Source organism: Maniola hyperantus, chromosome 16 (genome assembly GCF_902806685.2).
Source record: "Maniola hyperantus chromosome 16, iAphHyp1.2, whole genome shotgun sequence".
NCBI classification, from domain to species: domain Eukaryota; kingdom Metazoa; phylum Arthropoda; class Insecta; order Lepidoptera; family Nymphalidae; genus Maniola; species Maniola hyperantus.
In genome coordinates this window covers 3,661,113-3,678,413 of record NC_048551.1, presented here as the reverse complement: position 1 = coordinate 3,678,413, position 17,301 = coordinate 3,661,113, and the positions used below count along the sequence as shown (strand labels likewise).

At 35.0% G+C, this 17,301-nt stretch overlaps 1 protein-coding gene and 1 long non-coding RNA gene across 8 annotated transcripts in view; one reads left to right on the top strand and one right to left on the bottom strand.

Moving 5' to 3' along the window:
• Positions 1 to 17,301, top strand: part of LOC117989666 (serine/threonine-protein kinase minibrain-like) — a 229,402-nt gene that overhangs the window by 91,890 nt on the left and 120,211 nt on the right. The window lies entirely within an intron of this gene.
• On the bottom strand, positions 12,901 to 14,276 carry LOC138403390 (uncharacterized). Its single transcript, XR_011237649.1, has 2 exons — positions 14,057 to 14,276; positions 12,901 to 13,731 (listed from the first exon to the last, which is right to left on the bottom strand). It is a non-coding gene; the product is annotated as an uncharacterized lncRNA (long non-coding RNA).

Sequence of the window (17,301 nt, the reverse complement as noted above, 5' to 3'; positions counted from 1 at the left end):
GTAAAACAAGTTTTTTATTCGGTCGTTGAAGTTTACTTGAGTTTACCGCCGTGAATTATTTATTTTTATCGTTAAGTAAATTGTTTAAATAAACTCAAACATAAGTCACTTTACAAGCTCTTTACACTTTACAAACTAAAACTATGTAAAAGGTGTCTCTATTTATCTTATCAATAAAGTTCTACTTAGCTTATAGCTTTATTTAGACCCACAGTCTGGGTGGTCGCACTATGTTTTAGAGTTCTTTACCTTTTCTGCTCAACTTTATAAACAGATGGTAGAAATAGAGAGTTCAGTTTATAATTAGTTGCTTTCTAAATCGGAAATTGCGAAAATTGAATAGGTAAAAACCACTTTGAATACCTACCTAACCTTTTGCTTTATTCAAGATGTTGCGCTATAGATTTAAAAAATACGTTTCAGTGATTACGATTTGAGAAACCCTTATTAGAATACCACAGATAAGTAAAGATCTTATGACATTTCGCCAGACCGATTACATAAGTCAGTACTCAAGTCCGGCCTGGGTGGTCGAGCTGTTAGGAGGTCCGCTTCGACAGTCTTTTGAAAAAAAAAAACCACAAGAAATGTCCAACGAATTTAATTTGGAAATTCACACACACGGAACTTTTACTTCACGCGAATACAGTAGTTTCAGTGTTAACTATTCAATATGGAAATGTGGACTGCCTCGCCGCCTCGCGGATTGTTCGCTTTATATAAATTGAAATGCTGAAGCAGCGAATTAACACGTCATGTTAAAATTATTAATTTATAACATTTCCCCCCTTTAGACGAAGCTTTAATTTAAAATAAAGCGTAGTAAAAAAAAGAAAAGGAAAAGGAGAGAAATGGTAAAATATTCTACATAATTTAATTATTTGAAAGATTTCTTTGCACTGATGCACTAAGATTTCGAAGGTCTACAGATGCGTTATCTTCATCATCTGTTATCTGTGACATTTCAATAGAACTTTGGGCTTTGTTTTCTTTATGCGAAATCTTTTTGCGATTACATTGGAAAAAAAATTGAATGCAGAATTTGTTACAATTACGTTGTTTAAAACATCTGATAATCTTATAACATAAAAATAGAAAAATTAACGAAATAATTATATAAGTAAAAGCAGAATAATACGAGCTATATTTTATAAAATGAGATTCCTCTTGGATCCTGTTGATTTGCAACTCAAGATCGTTGAATTGGTTTATCGAATTTTTTAAGGAATCTAAATTAATATTACTTAGGTTAATAGGTGATAGAAGAGGAATCGTTTTGTTAACAATCTCTTGGTTGCAGCAGTTATCATTAGTTATATCAAAATTAATATTAAAGTTATTATTATCAATAGTTAAATTTGAAATGGTAGAAGGTATAAATTGAATCGTTTTAAAGTAACCAATGCAACCTTTGTTCAGTTTTAATATTCCAGTGCCAGATATAGAATAATCCTTAAAGTTATCATTACAATTGATAGTTAGTTTGCTTGTTTTTGACTGTACAAATATCCATTGATTATTTTTTAATTTATGCCATATGTCAATAAGACCATATAGGATTTTCGGTTCACATTCCCTTGGTAAAGATAGAGTCACTTCAGTTAAAAGTTTTGTCTCGCATGAAGGATTCGAATTTACAGAATAAATTGACTCTAATTTACAGATGGAATTTTCACTATTTAAAATAGTACAATCTCTTAAAGTATCTAATAATACGTAATTTAATCTATCGTCAGTTATAGCTAAATAGGGTTTAGTAGGTTTGATTAAGGCAAAACTTTTGGATTGTCCTTCGTAATGAGGAGTCGGGAGCGGGATTGTTTTATAGACGTTATACTTAACGGGAGAGACAAGAGGGATCTGTATTACAAATACTATCTTATTGTTATAGAAATAGGAGACTAACTTAGATATATCTATAATAGTATGTATATTTTCTATACTTAGTGCTACAGGAAAATCTAAACCTTTATTGATTGAGTTTCTGTGTTTAGACAGTTCATCATACAGTTTTACAGGACTTAGAACAGAAGGATGTAGAACATTAACTTTTGAAAACAAAATTGCGTTTATTACAGTATCGAGAAAATTTGAGATAGCTAGTAAAGAGCTTTCGATTATATTAACTAAGCTATTAAATCTAGTTAAATACATTAATTTTTCATTATCACTAGTAACATAAGACAATATATCGTTTAATTTATTAATCTGAGAGTTTAACTTTATCTCATTTTGATTTAACCTAGAAATAGTAGAATTAAAAGTATTAATAGACGACTTAACTATATGAATATTATCTTTCATTAAATGAAATATCTCAGATTCAGATCTCTGACAAGAGCTAATTGCAGCATCATATTTTCGGGCATCTTCAGCATCTAAAGTGCCAAAGAAAAACTTAAGGATTTCACCACCAAATTCTAAAGATCTTTTGAATCTAGCAGGATTTTCGCTTGAGATAATATGAGATAGAGATTGAGCCTTGAGATAATTGGATTCTAGAAGTACTTCAATTGGACTAAAAACATTTTTGCAGCTAGAGTACTCTTCTGGTTGCAACTTAGCACAAACTAGAGAGGTTTTAACAATCAACCGGTCAACTTTGTCAAGCTGTGGTTCCAATGAGACGGTGTTGAGATGCGTGATTACTCTCCAATAATCATTGTAGAAATAAATTTTTGTAATGGGGTCGAAATATATTCCAGGGCTATGCGTTATGGGTGTAATCATTGGCTCAGACGAGACGTAGGAGAAAAATCTGAAAAGAATGATAAGCTTAAGTTACAGCGAGCTTAATTAAATTAGTATGATACTTAACATGTTTTCTATTTATTAATAAAGTAACATTATGTTTTCCATTTATTTTAACGATTTTGTAAGGGCCTTTCCATATTGGAGATAAGGCTTTACGAAGTCTGTGATGGTATTTTAAATATACCATGTCACCAACTTTATATTCTATGTTAGGATTAGAACTTGAATCATAGATTTGTTTTGAAGATTCTTTACTTGATCTAATATACTCTAAAGCTTTTTCGCGGCTTACTTTCATTCTATACTGAAGCGCACGGACATACTCGTGGTATGTAACATTATTATCTGTGTCGTAGAGAGAATTAGGAAGGGTTGGTTTCTGTCCAAACAGAAGTTCAAACGGAGTAAATTGAGTAGTAGTATGAGGAGTTGTATTATACGCGAGAACAGCTGTTGCTAGGTAGCAATGCCAATCATTTTGATTTTCGTTTACAAAGGATTTTAGGTATTCTTTAAGAGTAGCGTGGCTGCGTTCCAGCGCACCGTTAGTTTGGGGATGGTAAGGGCTAGAAAGTAAGGGTTTGATTTTGAAAATATCGGTAACTTGTTTAAACAGTTCTGATGTAAAAGTCATGGCTTGATCAGTAAGGATCATTTTAGGAATAGCGAATAAGGACATAAAGTGGACCAGATTACGGGCTACTTCTTCACTTGTTGAAGAAATCATAGGATAGACACATAGGAATTTGGTAAGATCATCTTGCAGAGTCAGTATGAACTTGAACTTTTGGAAACCTGCTTCAGGTAAGACACCAACTATGTCCAGAGCTAATCGTTCAAAAGGCTTTGTGCTCGTGGATGTAATAACCATAGGAGCTTTAATGCAGGCTCGTAAAGGTTTGTTAACTTGGCATAGTTTGCAAGACTTCACATAGCGTTCTATGTCAGTTCTCATTCCTTTCCAGTAGTATGAGGCTTTAATTCGACTATACATCCTATTCACACCAGGATGTCCTGCTATGGGAGTGTCGTGATTCTCTTTGAGAATTGTAGGAACTTCAGCTGGAGTTGGAAATATTATTTGATTTTTATAAATATGTATTTTGATATTAGTGTTATGAAATACGTAGGAAATCATATTATAAATTTTGGTATAGGATAATTTAGTAAAAGGTTCAGAGAAATCGGAGATAGCTATTTCATCAATGCTAGGGTGATGTGATATAAGTTCATCACGAAGCATCATCAAAGTGTCGTAAATGGAGCGAAAAGTTGTCTCATCGTAATGATGAACCTTGGTAAAAAGAAAATAATATGTTTTATTATTTTTTGTAACTGACCTTACCGAACATTGTTCACGTTCGGCTTCTAACAATGAAGCGGTGTCGGTTATCTGAGATAATAATTCCTCACAATGTGGCATTGAGTTGTCGAAATCTAGAGAAACGGGGCATGCAATAATTTTGCATTTGGAAAGATGTAAAGCTTGTGAGTGTTCTTCAATTTTTGTGTTAGAATCTGGTAAAGAGTTTGTAAGTTGTTTCTTAAAATATGCCTCGTAGGAAAGCTTAGTAAGATTATCTGTATTTATAGCATGAATTGGGATGCGAGACAGAGCGTCTGCATTTGAATTTAATTTTCCAGGTTTGTAAATAATCTCGTAATCGTATTCCTCAAGTTTGAGGCGCCAACGGACGAGTTTGGAACCAGGATCTTTGACGTTGAAGAGCCATACTAAGGGCCGATGATCTGTTACGATTTTGAATTTAGTGCCGTAGAGATATGGTCGGAAAGTTTTAACGGCGAATAAAATAGAAACTAACTCCTTTTCTGTGGTCGAGTAATTTCCTTCTTGTTTGTTTAAGGTTCTAGAAGCATAGGCTATTGGTTTGTCCTTGCCGACAGGGCCTTGAGATAGCACTGCGCCAACGGCGTAGTTGCTGGCGTCTGTGGTAACGATAAATGGTTGAGAAAAATCAGGGTATTGGAGAAGAGGAGCTGAGGTTAACTTTTCCTTCAGGAGGTTAAAAGCTTGGTCTTGTTCTATAGACCAATGAAAAGTGACATCCTTTTTGAGTAAAGATGTTAGAGGTTTTGTGATCTTGGAGAAATTGTCAATAAATCGGCGGTAATAACCAACGAGACCGAGGAATGACTTTACTTCTTTAGGATTTTTAGGAATTGGGAAATCACAGACTGATTTAATTTTTTCTGGGTTTGGAGAGACACCTTTATCCGTTATAATGTGACCTAGATAGGTGACTTCCTTTCTAAGGAATTCACATTTATCCGGTTGTAATTTGAGATTATAATCTCTGAAACGGTTGAATACCATTTTCAGTTTTTCACAATGTGATTTGAGATCTGCACTATAGATGATACAGTCATCTAAATAGACATAGCAATGTAAACCTTGAAGACCTGATAATACTGTGTTCATAAGACGTTGAAAAGTACTGGGAGCGTTCTTAAGTCCGAACGGCATCCTAGTGAATTCGTAGTGGCCTGCTGAACCATTTGTGTTGACTACAGTAAAGCCAGTTTTAGGTGCATCTGAAGGATTCAGCGGAATTTGATGGAAACCGGAGACTAAGTCCAGTGTGCTAAAATATTTGGAATGACCTAGTTGATCTAGGATATCTGTGATCAAGGGAATAGGATATACTTCGGATACAGTGACGTCATTGAGGCGGCGGTAGTCGATAACTATTCGCCATTTCTTTTTCCCGGATGCGTCCATTTTTTTGGGAACCACCCAAACGGGAGCATTCCATGGAGAGATAGACGGTTTAATAATTTTCTGTTGTAGCATTTTCTGGATTTGGGAATCGACTTCGTTTTTATGACATTCGGGAAAACGGTAAGATTTTACATTAATAGGAGAGCTATTACCCGTGTCAATAGAGTGTTGAATAGCGTTAGTATGAGTTAGAGTGTCTCCTTCGAGATAAAATATATCAGAGTATTCAGAACAGCACTCTAAGAGAACTTTTCTCTCCTCATCGTTAAGATGTGAGTGTCTTATAAGACTTAGAACACGATCGAGTCGATTTGATGAAGAATTAGAAACGTGGTTGACAATTTCGGGGGATTGAGACACTTGGCGTAGTTCAGAGAAGTCTATAGGAGTTAAATGAACCTTGAAGTCTTGGATTTCTATTTGAGATTCAGTGGTATTTAAAACAGAGACATTGACTTTATAATTAGGCTTCAAACTTACTATACAGTTTGCTATATATACACCTTCGGATATAGAGTGATCTAATATGAGTGCGTCTTTTAAATGACGTAACTCGAACTTGTCATTTGAGACAGTGCATTCAACAATAGCTTCGGAGCGAGCCGGTATTATATATCTAGGGCTCGAATAATGAATTGGTAAAGTGTAATTTGAGATAGTAAGGGATTTAGTATTATAATCGATATTAGTATGGAAAAAATGTAGAAAATCGGTACCTAAGATACCGTCTGATTCCAGATTCAGAGCGTCAGTTATGACGTGGAATTTAAAAGAAATGGTGTGGTCGTTTATAATAAGGTTAAGCACAACTGTTCCTAAAGTTTCGCTATAGGAATCCTTATCGTTTATGCCTTTGAGTTTTATAATTTCTTGAGACAATTGGGGCTCTGCTGGTAAACACGAGCGCTTAATAATGCTGACACTTGCGCCTGTGTCAACTAAGAAACAGAGAGGTTTTTTATTACATTCTATTTGTAAAAATGCATGAGGTAAGGACACCAACTTTTTCAGGGTGCTTGTTTCGAAGATCGGGACGTCTTTAAGAGGCAATGAGCTTTTGCTTGCGTTGCTTTGGGGGTCATTTTGAATGACTTTAGATTTTGTAAGACTCAGTTGATCCTTTGAAGGAAACTGAGATTTAAAGGATTTTGTAGTATAAGAGCTAGTATAAGAATTAGAATGAGATATAGTATTATTTGAGCAATCTTCTTTGGAATGCTTTGTATTCGATTTTGTAGGAATCAGTGAGGATTTAGGATATGATTCAGCGATATTTTGGCAGTCTTTTGGTGATTGCCGGGATATAAAAGATTTGGTATAAGATTCAGTGTGACTCGGACAGTCATGTAGCGATTGCCGAGATGTAAACGATTTGGGGGAATTAGTATAAAAGGATTTAGTAGTTCGAGTGCCATTTTGGATTGTTGATTTCGGCAGGCACGCATCCGAAATCAGTTTAAGTTTTTTGATTCAGGGACGTAACTATTCGTCACTTCATTTAAGGATTCTGAGTATTCATACATGTTGACATTAGCATTGTTACTATGAGAGGGACCTGACGGAGGGTGAGAGTTCATCCGACGCTGATTATTATTATATTGGCGCTTACGACATTCTGAGATAAGATGTCCTTTGTGTTTACAATAGGCACAGGTTTTGACGAAATTTGAGTCCTTTGATGAACTTTGACTTGTTCCTGCAGGATATTGAATGTTAGTGGGAGGAATGTGGAAAGATGATCTCTGTGTGAAATCGTGCTTTTTCTTAAAGCACTCTGAGAAACTATGATTGGTCTTCTTACATAAGGAACAAAATTTAGTTGGATGTTTTGGTTGAGTAATTTTTACAAGTTTGAAAATTTTTTCTTCTTCGACTGCTAGAGGAATTGCTTCATTAAGTGTCGAAGGGTTTCTGCAGCGGACAATATTAGAAATGTTAGGGTTAAGACCTAATTGGAATGAGCTTAAGGCGAGTTCTTCCATAGCTGCGATTTTGCCTAGAAGGAGATTACGATCAGTGCATGAATTTTGAATATCAGCTTGAAGTCGAGTTAGGCATGCTTCGAGTCTGATAGAATATTGTGTAACGCTTTCGGACTGGCCCTGTTTACAGTTTTGGAGATCAAGTAGCAGATGGGACGAGTGTTTTTTCTCGCCAAACGTGCTTTTTAAATATGATTTTAATTCATCCCAATTATTGAAATTTTTAAGGCTGCAGGCTAATTGTGCTTTGCCCTCAAGTTGGGAGATTATATATTTACATAAGATATTTTGCTGGTCGGGAACAGCTAAACTGATTGCGTTATCGCAGTTAGTTAGGAACGCGGCAAGAGTTTCCTGATTCCCGTCATAAGACCTTACGAATTTAGTGAGCACAGAGAGAGGCACTTTTACGTCCGAACTTTCTGACTTTAAACTCATTTTTGATTACTGAAACTGAGATATGGAGAGAAAAAAAAAAGGATTTAAATTTAAAATACAGTACGAAAATATACAATTTAGACAATTTACGCTTTTTATACAAAATTAATATAAACTACTTACAGGATAACGGCAAACATCACGATTTATTTTTCACAAAAAGGTTTTCACTTTGATGTCACTGCACTGAAAGTTAAATTAGGTCGATGCGTTTGCGACACGTGAAGGCTTTGAACTGTACGGAATGCGTCTCGTATTTCACGCGGCGACGATATCGAGTAGGTTTCTGAAGATATTGAAGAAATTGTATTTCGTAATTTTGAAGGCTTAAAATTTATTTCACTGATGTTTTTAAGTGAGTCCAGGATATTCGCGTTCTTCGTGTGAGATGCGGGCTCAGTCTGGCAGGCTGAGACTTATCGTCGATCTTGAGTAGAACCGGTGCTTAGTGGTTGTGATGCGGGCTCAACCCTGGGGGCGAGGCTTATCGTCGATCACGACTGCGATGACCTCAGGATTCTTTGGATGCTAAGGGTCCTCTTGCGTGAACCTTCTTAGCATCCCACTTCTGACACCAATTGTTAGGAGGTCCGCTTCGACAGTCTTTTGAAAAAAAAAACCACAAGAAATGTCCAACGAATTTAATTTGGAAATTCACACACACGGAACTTTTACTTCACGCGAATACAGTAGTTTCAGTGTTAACTATTCAATATGGAAATGTGGACTGCCTCGCCGCCTCGCGGATTGTTCGCTTTATATAAATTGAAATGCTGAAGCAGCGAATTAACACGTCATGTTAAAATTATTAATTTATAACAGAGCGATTGTTATTTTCAACGCGTTGTCTACCTACGCGCACCTACCTATATCATGCGACACGACAGGTCGAGATGGCAGTCGGAAAGGGAACGCCCCGTACACCCGCACAGTTCCCGCGCTAACGTGACGTGCGGGTGTGCGGGGCGTTCGCCCCCCCCCCCCCCCCCCGCCTCATACCCTGATTGCCATCTCAACCTGTCACGGACTAATAATCCAATGAATTATCAGTTCGTGTATTATCATTTCAAAAAGAGATTTGTCATAAATAGAGTAGGTATTAAAAATATTTTAAGAAGTTGATGTTATGTTTCACTAGCAAGAAAGGCAGTATTGTACGTAGACAGTTTTTTTATCTAAACAGTATACCTATGAGTGTTATCTACCAATAGCCGTCTTTTTTAATTTAAGAATTTTTACCAAAAATTAGTATCTAATAGTAAAAAGAAAAAAGATGAGAAGTAGACAGCGAAGCACTTATCTCTATAAGAGATCTCTACCAGAGGTTGTAAAGAAAGCAACCTACAGCAAAGTTAGAAGACCCATCTTCTTGGGACTTATGTAGTTAACATTACACATAAAATACATGATATTATTATATAATACTGTAGATGATGCCCGCGACTTCGTCCGCGTGGATTTAGGTTTATCTAAAATTCTGTGGGAACTCTTTGATTTTCCGGGATAAAAAGTAGCCTGTCTTTCGCCGGGATGTAAGATATCTTTGTACCAAATTTCGCCAAAATCGGCTGAACGGATGGGCCGTGAAAAGCTGGCAGACAGACAAACACCCTTTCGCATTTATAATATAGTATGAAAGTATGGATTTTATTATATTGCGACCAGACATACTTGCTTCTTCGTTCAAAGGTGCATGATCGAAGGTAAAACGTTAACTCGAAAAGCCTACAAAAACATGCTTGCCATCTTTAGAATCACATGTATAAACTTCCGATTTTGAAAAGGCATATCTGATTGAATCTCATTGTAGCGTATAAAAGTTGCTTCAAGTATGGAATTATCATAAGTAACAGGTAGTTTTTGTGCTGTGTGCAACGTTAACACACTATCGTATGAAGATACAGAACGGTTGCTCAAACGCATCAAATAAATACGCACGTTGTTGTACACTTCTATTACTTTTATTTATAAAATATATTACATTATTATTATTATTTTTAGTATGTAATGATCTCTTATATATTATAATCCTCATGATGATATGTATTTATAAGTTTTATAACATATATATACCATTAATATTCCTCAGTCACTAATTTTCCGTGCTTAACCGCATTAATGAAATAAAACAGGAAACCATGGTAAACATTAACTCGGACCCTACGATACAGGTCACTTCCTAGTGTAGGGTCCACTGGTAAAAGTTTATAAAATGTGCAAGCAAGTATAATATACCTACACCTAGTTACATATTATTATCACCACTTGTAATCTGTAATTGTAATTAATACTTATATGTACTTTAAAAAATTTAAATTTTAAAACAACTTTATTGTTAATAGATTTACAGAGAGTAAGAATACAGGATACACTTAAAAAACAAAGTACTTGTACCAATACTTTTGAGAAATAAACGATTTATTTATTTATTTATATTTATTTATGAAACATCGGCTCCTTGTAGAATAATGTACTTAATGCGGTAAAATAATAAATTATTGGCTTTATGCAGAGAAAGTCACAGGTTACAGCCGTTCAGCACGTTTTTACATATATAAATAACTTATACTTTGTAGTAAATTCTATATTAATCCGGTCGGCCTTAACCGGTTTATGAAAGAGCTATAAATGGGTATCATTAAAAATGCACGCGATTACAGTTTTGCCTACAGCGGGCGTCGGGGGCGGGTCCGGGCGGACGCTAAATTAGCGGTCTGCTGCTCTGTTGCTCTGTCGGTAACATACAGTATCGTTTCCTGAAACGACTTTATAATGGACTTAAGGACCTGCACATGACGGACGGATTATCCGCCGCAAAAATTAAGTACTCTTAGATCTGCATCAGACACCGCACACGATGGACTAATAAGTAGGTACGGCGGCGATTACCTAGTGGTTTACTACTACAGGGCGATTACCTAGTGGTTTTTTCTGGTGGGAGGCTTCGGCCGTGGCTACTTACCACCCTACCGGCAAAGCCGTGCCGCCAAGCGATTTAGCGTTCCGGTACGATGCCGTGTAGAAACCAAAGGGGTATGGGTTTAATAAAAACTGCCATACCCCTTCCAGGTTAGCCCGCTATCATCTTAGACTGCATCATCACTTACCATCAGGTGAGATTGCAGTCAAGGGCTAACTTGAATCTTAATTTAAAAAAAAACATTATATATCAATGACGTAGTAGACGAGTAGTCCATCGCTATATCCATCTATCGAAGATAATATAGTAGAAAAGATAGTCGATTCAATAATTATAAATAAAATTTTCAGTCGATGGAAGCCCAATATGTAAGAAGGCTTACATGAAACAAATTAATTAGTTTTGGGTTTGAAAGTTTGATCTCTAACCTTACTAACGCACCTAATAGGTAAAGATATTGTTATTATGACGTCATAATTAAGTACGGCAAAGAAAGCTTGGATTTTTCTCGTTCACTCTGCCTGTGTCTCAGAGTCAGCAAATATTTGTATTCTAAAAATAATAATGATTTTGCTTTTGTTTTAAACAATACGTTACTTTCGCCCTCTTAACTAAAGACACATAATATTATCCCTTACATATTAACTAACAACCGCGTCAAGTTTCCTTCACATTACGCTTAATTAAAATCGTAGTCAAGACTCCCGGCCTTTGAGCGACTGCGGCTTATACCCCGGGGTGTCGTACACCCTAAAGTTGAAACGTTAATTATTCACAAATAAAGGAAAAGTTGTATTTTCGACATAGTCTCGCTGAAAATCTCCTTACTGCTCGCTTCATAATAATATTAAACAATGAATTTAGATTACAAAATCTTGGTAGAACCTTTAATACTAAGTTAATATATAATATGTCAAACATTCTCATTGAAATCTGCATTTCGAACAAGTAGTAGTTAAGAAAATTATTATTATTAATGATAGATTTTATTTATGTACCTGAACTAGAACATTATATTGATTCTTGTTATATTTTGATTATGATAGGATGACTTTTTTGGTGTCTAATATATTTTCCCAAAGCTTTGTTTCAGGATTGGCTCCGATTTCGTTTTCTTTAGGCCTTAAATAACAAATATTAGCTACTTACTGTTTAATTTCAAGCCTCATTATTATACTCATTAGAACGCCTTGTTTCTTTCTTACTAATGAAATTAAAACAAGATTACTTTGGATTTTCCGGTTTACATGTTATTAAAATAAAGCCAAGACCGAAGCTTAGCGAGTATGTAACAGCTTTTTTTAACCCCAGTGCAAATGAGAAAATTTATCCAATTAGTACACGTAATTATCTAATTTTATTTAATCTGTAGCATGTAATGTTTCAGGAGCTAGTGACATGTTCATCATGTTTCTTAGTTGGTCTTATTAACACGTTTTTTTGTAAATTTTATTTATAATTTTTTTTTAACGTTCTCTGCTAACTGTACTTAGTAGTTAAGCAGTGTGTTGACTTCACGGAACAGAAAGAACAGTGGAAGTGCAATTCACCAAAATTACTATAGGAACCGCTGTCGCCAAACTCATACAAATATACCGATAGTCATATATTGCACTACAAAGAAACAAATCATTTGATTTGTCGTTTAAGTTTAGTCAAAACTAGCCTACGTCACAGATTTGGAAATAAACCCTGACGCTCTAGAAATAAGATTTATTTTGCTTTAGCGGAAGAACGTATTTACGAGCTATAGTCACACTCACGTCACACTAGATTCAATTGTCCAATTAATTCCGCTACTTGACCATAGATGGCGGTATTCTAAGTAGTAGCAATTATAAACTTAATTACTTTAAACATATGGTTGACATTTGCGTGATCGGTCGATTTTTTTTTCCTCCTCAGTTAAGGCTGCACCACGTAGCTCAATGAATTACCTATCGATATCGATAGATACTCGTTATTTTGTTCATTCGCAAAAATAAAATTAAAAAAGGTAATTATTGAATAAAAGTGCTGGTATGTATGCATGCCTTTTACAAGTATGCACAATAAATACTGCAACGTATGAAAATAGATAAATTTTATTTATTGCCCTTGAAATAAAACATATTTGTTAAGAAACTGGCGTTTCGAAAGTCTTATTTTTAATTTTAATAAATGGTGTATGCGAACATTTATGTATATATTTTTCGACTATTGCCTTCATCAAATCGGTAACGTGATTAGACGCAGGAATCTCCGAATCACTTTGTCTTTTTGAAGAACCTGGAGTGACCACATTTATCATTTTGTGGCTGAAACCAAAATTAAATTTTGAGAATAAATCCGTACTAATATTATAAATGCGAAAGTGTGTCTGTCTGTCTGTCTGTCTGCTAGCTTTTCACGGCTCAACCGATCAACCGTTTTTGATGAAATTTGGTACAGAGATAGCTTGCATCCCGGGAAAGGACATAGGAAGTTGAAAAGTTCCCACAGGATTTTTAAAAACCTAAATCCACGCGGACGAAGTCGCGGGCATCATCTAGTACCTATATAAAAATGAATAGGAGAAAAATTAATTAGTGTGTTTATGAATTAAATTTGATATTTAGTCAGTCAATCTTCATACAAAAATATAACTAAGAGGTGTGTTGTTTTGTATTATAATATCAAGTATTTTCAATACTTACTGAAAGTAATAAAATAAAACAAGGTTATTTGATTAAAAGACTTAACGATTTTCATTGATAGAGGCGCAGTAGGTTTCGTATATCTATATCCTTTATTTGATATTATAAAATCGACTTCTAAAAAAATGTTCAGAGCATATCATGCTTGATTTGGTTGGCATCCAATTAACTCTACCCGTTGCATCTATCCATTTCTCTTTGATGCTTGCATCTTTGGGAAACCTAAAAATATTTTAAATGAAGGTTAGAGGAACTACTGATGTCTATTTAGTGATCAATGCAACGTCTCACTCATTAATAAATTATAATTATTGCGTTACTATTTATTTATATCCTTGTATCGATATCAATCGATAAATTCAATATTCTACTTGGCCACATCACTATTTGAGTAGCGAACACGGAGCGAAGTACTTTCGGAATAGAATCAATCCAAAATAAACTTTATCTTAATTGTTTAAGGTTGATTTTGACTAACCGTTCTATTAAATATTAGTTAATTGAAATAAATTAAGATTTTATAGAAAACAATGAAAATCGTACTTACCGATGATACGAAACACCTCCATTTTTAAGATTTTTTCTCCTACTATCATTTTTACACTCCAAAACGGAACAGTAACATTGCTAGGGCAATATGAATTTGTCGCGAGACTACCAACTCCACGCGATGTTAGAACGCGACTGGGATCAGTTTTACGTAACTACGCTTAATTGTGGCACGCGTGCCACGCCTACTTAGCACTTCCACTGTTTTTTCTGTTCCGTGGTTGACTTATTTTGACATGAACATAGTTAACTGATACAAATCAGTAGGTAGGTATTGTAATAGATGAGAATCTCTAGATATGAAATTCTACTGATTATAATCTTGATATCTGTATATTAAAAAGTAATGTTTGTCTGTCTGTTCGAACATTGAGCAGAGGTTGTTAGCACTTGCGGGTAGTTTTCTGACAGTACGTACTATCAACGTATCTACAATATCTAAATATATAAAAGGAAAAGATGACTGACTGACTGATTTATCAATGCACAGCTCAAACTACTGGATGGATCGGGCTGAAATTTGGCATGCAGATACCTATTATGACGTAGGCATCCGCTAAGAAAGGATTTTTGAAAATTCATCCCCCGAGGGTGTGAAATAGGGGTTTGAAATTTGTTTAGTCCACGCGGACGAAGTCCCGAGCATAAGCTAGTTAATTAGTACTTACATATTGGTTTTTCCATTACCTACTAATATTTAATACAATATCGTACTTACCTACAGGATACTATTAATATTAGTGTATATTTTTTATGGAAATACCCAATTCCGATACTCGATAGACGTTATTTATGGTTTACCCTATGGCTAATGGGCATCCATTCATAGACAGCTTTATAGTTAAGACTTATTTAAAAAACGACTAAAACTTACAAGAAAAACGTCTATAGGTCACAGGTATTCTATTGCAACATGAGAATATACTGTAGGCGTGAGTAATCTTTGAACTTTATTAAGTTTTCGGTAAAGCGTATTTTATTATTAGTTATACGTCCACGTTAAGTCTTAACTCCTACGCAAACAATTGTAGTAATGATTATGATTTTACTATAGATTGATTCTATATCAACGGACTTTAATTAACAATTATATTATTATTAAGTACTTATTAGATAGTGTACAGATTTGGAAAAATTAATAAACTTAATAAATCACTCTTGCCTACTATTATTATATCAACATCGAAATGCCGACCCGCCCCGAATCGCTCGGAGGCAATTTCTGAAAATCCTTAGTGAGGGGTGCTGAGGGTCTACGTTATAGAGAGTACGACCTCCCTGGCGCAGTGCTTAAGCGCTGTGGTCTTATTAATGGGAGAAATTGAGAATGGTTTCGAATTTTTAATTTCATAAAAAAAACTATGCACTTCAATCTCAAATTACTATTGTTAGCTAATAGCTTGCGAGATATATTTACCAACGTTGACATTATATCAGTCAGTCAGTTTCTTCTTTTATAAACCGGCGATTCTTGTTTAACAAACGTCGTGACCACGTTGCGGCGATGCGAAAAGATTAAAAAGAGAAATATTCAGAAGGACAATATTCATATTATCAAAACAAACAAACCTTGAATGAAAAAGTTTACTATTCAGTAAAAAGACCGCGTTATGGATTCTCAAGAAAGTTATTATTTAAAAAATTAATGAGATCCTTTGACGATATTACTTCAAGGGCATAACTCATTCTGAGTTAGAAAATAGTCTGGAAACTATTAGCAATTTTATAAATAGCACAAGATGCGTACCATTTATAGTGTGGGTGCCATGCTTACCGGTTCTAAAGGAGGCTCTATTTATAGCTGGCAAACAGGACTTACTTGATACATTTCGTATACTCGCGATGTAGGTATTCAGTGGAATATTAAAATATCTACTTATTGATATAAACAATGAGTGCGAATTTTGTGAGTTTATGTATTACTAGATGATGCCCGCGACTTCGTCCGCGTGGATTTAGGTTTTCAAAATCCCGTGGGAACACTTTGATTTCCCGGGATAAAAAGCTATATCTTTCCCCGGGATGCAAGCTATCTCTGTACCAAAATTCATCAAAATCGGTTGAACGGGTGGGCCGTGAAAGGCTAGCAGACAGACAGACAGACACACTTTCGCATTTATAATATTAGTATGGATTGTGGAGGTTAACTAAAACTTGTTTGTTTGTATTTACACCAATAATTATTTCGCCATTATTGAAAGCTATAGCTATTTGCTTACGATAGGTAATTTTTCAACAGGAAGAAAAATCAGACCGCTGCGCTAGTTTCAATATATTTTGAATGCCACGATGTCAGGTTATACTCGTTTAACCTGAGGAAACTATTTTGATGTAAGTGCTATTTTGCAGTTAAATAAAAAGGTGACTTTATTATATCTAAAAGGAACAAGCTTCCTACGCGAACCTGAAACAGAGATTTGACGGTTGTACGTATAAAGGTCACTGGAATACAGCAAGTACCTTATATCATCAAAATACATAAAATTATGACTACCCTGTATTTTAGTTAACAACTCATATTTTATATGTACCTAACAAATTGGATCCATAATGATTTTTTGACTCTTTGATTTTTGCAATAGTGTCATATCAAAAGATATTATGGTAATAATAACTTCCATGTTCGCCCCCCAGTACCCTAGTTCAAGAACTGAAAGAGAGATGAATGTTGAACTAGAAGATAATAGAACGTGGAATGAAAATAACAGAATTTACTTATTTGTGTGTTATTCGATCTCTCATAAAAAGAAAACAGCTCAAGAGGATTTCCGGTGAAAATAAGGTAGAAATCCTTACTTATCACAAAATAAGGCACGGCCCCGAGAGTCTGTCAATCAATGAGAGACCCAATAAACAGTTTGCGGGGACAGCCATATATCGTGCGAGTGGGTCGGGACGGGGCCCTTATCTGTCATTGAGCGTTGGCTAATATTAATTCTTCACTCACGTGGACATAACGTCTGATACTTTTTTCTTAGTTATATTCGCTTTTTTTTAAATATTACAATAAAACTTAAAGCTAGCCTTATCTAATTAATTATTAATGATTGTACAAATGTTTGGCTTAAACTCTTCTCGCTTTGAGAGGTGACCCGTGTTCACCCATTCTTACAATATATCCAAACCAGCAGTCCATTTTTTTTTTTTTATTTATTTTGCTCGGATATGGTACATGTATATTATTTACATGGGGTAGGTAAAATGAGGTAGGTCTAGAAGTTTTAATTCTCCAATAATAATAAT